This window comes from Triticum aestivum, chromosome 5B, assembly GCF_018294505.1.
Source record: "Triticum aestivum cultivar Chinese Spring chromosome 5B, IWGSC CS RefSeq v2.1, whole genome shotgun sequence".
NCBI lineage: Eukaryota > Viridiplantae > Streptophyta > Magnoliopsida > Poales > Poaceae > Triticum > Triticum aestivum.
In genome coordinates this window covers 415,175,914-415,181,609 of record NC_057807.1, presented here as the reverse complement: position 1 = coordinate 415,181,609, position 5,696 = coordinate 415,175,914, and the positions used below count along the sequence as shown (strand labels likewise).

General features: G+C 43.6%; 1 long non-coding RNA gene across 1 annotated transcript; it reads left to right on the top strand.

The window, feature by feature from the left end:
* Positions 1–2,497: 2,497 nt before the first annotated feature.
* Positions 2,498–5,401, top strand: LOC123112172 (uncharacterized). Its single transcript, XR_006455200.1, has 5 exons — positions 2,498–2,811; positions 3,593–3,667; positions 4,047–4,281; positions 4,569–4,641; positions 5,089–5,401. It is a non-coding gene; the product is annotated as an uncharacterized lncRNA (long non-coding RNA).
* The last annotated feature ends 295 nt before the right edge of the window (positions 5,402–5,696 follow it).

Below are 5,696 nucleotides of genomic sequence, written 5' to 3'. Positions count from 1 at the left end.
AATATAGGAACAAAATTACGAGAAAGGCGTTTTGGAGGCCGAGCTCCATGGAGACCTTTATTTTTAAAAAAATCAAATTCAAATTTTTATGGTTCAAAAAATTCTGAAAAAAATATGCGTGTATGTAAGGATGTAACTCACATGTGTGTAAAAATTCATGATGAAATACCTTGAGTTACGACCTGTACAAAAAAGACAAATCCATGGCATGGGAGGATGAATAGTATCATGTGTTAAACAGCCCCATATTTATCTTTTTGCACAGCCCTCATTTCAATGTATTTTAAACTGAAAATTTACACACATGTGTATTATGCCTTCATGTATATATGTGATTTTTTTCAGAATTTTTTGAGATGTAAACATATAAATTTCAATGAAATTTCAAATCTGAATCTGGAGGCCTCACTGGAGCCCGAGCTCCAAAAGGGATTTCCGCAAAATTACTAAATGTCAAATTTTATTTTCGCATCTAAGTATCTAACAAACATTGGCCTCTAGCAGCAACGGTTTAATCTAGCAACTGACAAAAATCATCATCTAGCAATAGTGGCATCTACAAAAAAAAATTGAGGTTTGAAAATTGGAAGAGATACGACCATTTGCGCTTTCCTCTTGCTGCCTTGCTGCTGTCCAGTTGCTCTGTGACGCAGCTGTTGAGAAAAAGGCGCCTCCAAGGAAGGGCCACCTCGGCCACCTTGCCGGCAGTTCGCCGGGGCCACCGCCTCGCCGGACAAGGCGGCAGCCCACAACGGCGCAGAAGGGGACTGGGGGCGGGCGGTTGGATAGGTGTATAGGCATAGGCGCAGAAGGGGATTGGGGGCGGCTGGATGGGTAGCACGACGACAGCCGGCGGCGGGGCGGCGGGCGGCGCCAACGGGCAGGGACGCGGCCACCGGCCTCGCCTAGGTTCGTCAAGTTGGGGGAAGGGGCGGCGGACAGGTTCGTCCAAACCCTCGTGAGTAGCACACACACGCGCAGGGAAAGGCACTGACCTGGGTGGATGGGCCAGCTGGCCCAGGCTGCCTGTGTTTTTTTGTATATATGGCTGAGAAAATTTCCCACGCCCCAGGCAACGGCCTGGGCTGCCTGGGGCCCAGCTCCGCCCATGATTGCGCACATCTGGGCTCAACTGTGATCCCTTCTAGTTGGCTAGGTGTTGCCAATATTTTAGATAAATGCAGGCAAGTTGCATGAGGCACTTGATGCGGCATATAAAAGAGGGGTCGTAGTGTTATTTTTACTGATCATTCACTCTAGACATACTGAAGACCATACTAATGTTTCCCATAAAATTAGGCATTAAATCACTAACACAAAATGGTCAACTTAGAATGAAAACGTAGAAAATTTCATAGACACAAGAATTGCATCCAAGTTGTACAATATATGAAGAATATACATACCTAACTAGTTGATAGAACAATTAAACGAACAAGGTAGATCACACATACCATGGTGCGGCAGTGTGCAAGTAGCGTATGTAGACAGCAAGATGGTACCCAAGGAAGCCAACCACGGCCATCAGCAACAGCCAATGTAACAATACCGAGAACATAACAGGCAGAAGCAAGAGCGTAGGAGTGAACACCGCACATGGGATCAGACATGGAAGTGAATTCATTGGCCCCTTAAGGAGAACTCCGTGCGTGAGATCGTTAGCGACATAGTATAACCAGAGGGTGACATAAATCCAGCCAATGGAGAGGAGCACGACAAGAGGCAGTACTTCAGTCAGCTCAGATCCGTAGAGCGGCAACGCCATGAACATAGTCCAAACCACCGAGAGAATGAGTACTCTGGTACAGACCAAGAAGGTGAGTTCTTTGGGTGTGTACTTGCTATGGCACGACAGCCTAGGCAACTCGTCAATGCCCCGCTCAGTCCCCTTGTGCAGGCGGTGCAAAGCGATGGAGCAGCCCAACTGCCCAAGTATCCAGCAGCCCATACCGTGCTCCAATGCAGGATGAAGATGGCGGTGCGAGGGCCAATAGCAGTGGCGGCGAAGAAGGCCAACAGGGGGCCGTAAGAGAGACGTGCGAAGTCTGTGTAGAACCACCAATCCCTCCAGATGAAGAGGGAGGCGTGGAAGGCGTATGAACACAGGGTGAGCGACATGACCCACACCTGTGCCATCTCCTGCCCGTGGAAATGCACAAGTAACACGGTAGGAATGGCCAAGTCCAGGATCAGCATGAAACCCATGACCACAAAACAGCGGATGATAAATGCACGGCGGACGGGGCCGAGCTTCCAGAAGGTCTCAAGCCAGTACTTGTTCACCGGTAAGATGCGGATGAGCAGTGCAAGGAGGACTGCGTTTTGATTTTCGGCCGAAAAAAATGAATTTCGGCCGAATTTCAGGCGTCTCGCTAGGGCCCGATATATGGGCCTATCGGCCCGAATAATTCGGCCCAGTTTGAATTTTTTTGCCCGGCCCAGCTTCGAGAGCCTTCCAGTTAGGCTTCCGCTGAGACAAAACCACGAACCCACGCTACCTAACCCTAAATCGCTCTTTCCCTGCCCCTCCTCCTGTGTGCGGCGCCGCTGCTGCGCACATCTCAGGCGAGTGCTTCCAACCCATCTCCTCTCCCTCCTCCACATCTCCGGCCAAGGCGCTCACTTCTCTAGCCCTCCTCCACATCTCCTCGCCTCCACCCATCCACTTCCTGTCCTTTGGTTCTCCAAGACTGCAGTATGGTGCTCGGCGGCTGCTACAACGGAGCTGATGGTGCGCCAGCCGACCAGTTGAATGGAGGCAGTAGCAAGGGGCAGCGGCAACAGCCTATAGGGCGGAGGTTGATTGGCAAGGTACGAATGTTTTTGATGCCCTAATATCCTCCTACTTGAAGCAACAATTTGTCTCGTCCCTGGTACTTGCATGCAGTTTTAATTCTTCAACAATTTCAGATCGATGTTGCTTTGTTTCTTAGTTATAATCTGTACTGCGATGTACTTGTGTTCCTTTAGATTAAGGAGAGGCCCCTGGTAAATGGCTTGGCAAATGCACATATCATACGGGGGTAAGAAAAGTTGAGACTTGATGAGTTGAACACAGTAGTGTAATTATTAATCTGAAATATACATGTATCTTGTAGTCACCAAGGATGCTCTAGATCTGGTAATATTTATTTTGGTCCAACAGAAAAGTGGATTACAAACCTTGTTATGAACATCCTGAAATATATAGTTGTTCCATATATCTGCGCTGTGTGCTTATTTTTGAGCTGTTGAGATCATGCTTGTGCGCAACATTTTTTTCTTCTCAAGAACAGTTTAATTTCAACAGAAAAGTAGATGTTGACCGATGATTAATTTCAATGTTCAGCGGTACCATTAAGTGGTGGTTCTAGAACTAAGCATCATTCTATCTTTCTCAAGAACAGATTACAGTTTGTGACTTGTATGTTTGGCAAACTAGAGCATTGAGTTGTATATAAATTACTTATTCCTTAGTATCTAAACTAGAGCATTGGGCTGTATATTTTTTTTGTTTATTATTAATATGAGGACACCCTAGTAAGCAAGGGTTGCTTCCTTAGTTACGTAATCTTCATAACTGACCGGTGTTCTTTTGTCATTTGATTTTCAGGTAATGGAACTGCAAATAGGAGTGGCAGCGGCAACCATGATGCAAGTGCAAGTGGTTCCCAAAGATCTTGGAAAGGTAACATACTAACATGATATGAGCTGTGAGATTGCATGGGGATCTTATAGGGAGCTCTAGCTTAGTTCAAATAAAAAAAGATGGCCTAGAGCTCTCATTTAATTCAGTAGTTCCATGAAACTATTTTGTATTTGTTCGTAAATTGATTGAAGTTTTTTGGCGTGAGTGGACATAACAGTACATTGCGCTGTCCATCTAGTGAGATGAGGATGATCACAATTCAGAGTAGTTGGATCTCTCTGTCATATTTCTATATAGTAAGGCATATATCTCGATCTTATAGGTGCACATTTCTAGAGTATTTGCTTGGTATGCAGCCAGATTACTATGCTTTGCTTGTTTACACTATGCAAATGGAATATTGTTATTGATTTGCTAGGTTCAATTAAAGTGAGAATGAGGATAATGATGGGGTGAGTGAGGACAAGGAAGATGGTCCATCAATGCAAGATCAGCAAGAGGCACAAATGCAAGTGGAAAAAGAGACGCAAATTCAAGTGGAAATGGACACACCGCCAAACGATGGCAATTTGGAGACCCGTAGATCTGTACGGCTTGTCAAGAAGAAGACCAAGGACGTCAACAACCTATACTTGTTGCTTAGAAATCTGCGGGTAAGTCTCTTCTTTTTAGTGTTTTATCATTCATGATAATTGCTTAGAATATTTTAGTTACTTGGAGCTGCTAGTTACTTAGATGTATGCACTTTCTATCTATGCCTAGCCTCATTGACATGTTAAGCAATGTATTTATATTATCCTGAAATGTTACCACTTGACTATTGTTACACTAGACACTTCCTTGTTAGTCCATTTTATTTCATTATGCACAAAGTGGAAGATGAAAAAATTCTGATGTTGAACTACATGCATCTTGATCCTCTCTGTTTTCTCTGAACCAGAAATGCCACATGAAGAACTAAGGATATCAAGATGCTTTGGGATGTATGCAAGCTTGGAGCTGCTGTTTTATAGGTATGTTAACCACTATATTTATCCTTCAATATTTTTGTGCTTATGCATGATTTTTTATTCACATTTTTCACTGTGGATTTTCCTTCTGTATGACAATTGACAAATGGCTAGTCCAAGCCAACAGCAGGTTGTTTGTGTCTATGTTGCTTTCTTTGTATCCTTAGAGTTTTGTTGTGCTGGAGTACAAACTATAAACTAGAATTCATCATTCTAGTATATGGAGGCATTTAACCTTTGCTCCTGAAGCTTTTTTGTGAATAAAAAACTATATTGCTGCAGTAGATTTGTTATTTGATTCATGAGCATGCATAACATTTGATTAGTGTTCTACTAGCTACTAACTTGTCCTGTTAATCCATTTTATTTTTTGTTGCACAAAGTGGTAGAAGATAATTCCGATGCATAACTACCTCCATCCTGACCCTTCCTTTGTTTTCTCTAAACCAGAAATGGCGTGTGTAGAAATAGAATAACCAAGGATATAAAGAAGCTTTTGGATATAGGCAAGCTTGGAGCTGCTGTTTCAATGTCATGCTTTAATGGTTGTCTTTTGGAGCTGTTGTTTCTATCTGTAACCCTTTTAAGTCTGTTGGCTGCACCGGACTATTTAAAGTCTGAACTATGCTGTGATGGTTGAACTGATGCTGGACTGTTAAGGGTTATGTTGGAGGCAACTTTATAACTAATGTGTGCCTGTTATGTTGGACAGATGCAGTTTTATTAATCCCTAGAGCTTGTTTGATGAAGTTTATATGATCAATTCTGATGGTTGTTGCGCTGCTATGTTTAGGCTTTGTTTTATTTCAAATTTTGTTCGAATTTCGGCCGAATTTCGACCAAATTTCGGTCGAATTTTGGTCAAAATTTCAAATTTTGATTCTGCAATTTCGCCCGAGATTTTGCCAAAAAATTTAAAATTCTTGAAATTCGGCCATTTCGGCCAAGGACGAAAAAAAACACAAACCGAAAATCAAAACACAGAAGGAGGGCGGGGTAGATGAACGGGCCAAAGCGGCCTGGCCAGGACGTTTTCTCACAGGCACTTCCGGCGTGCC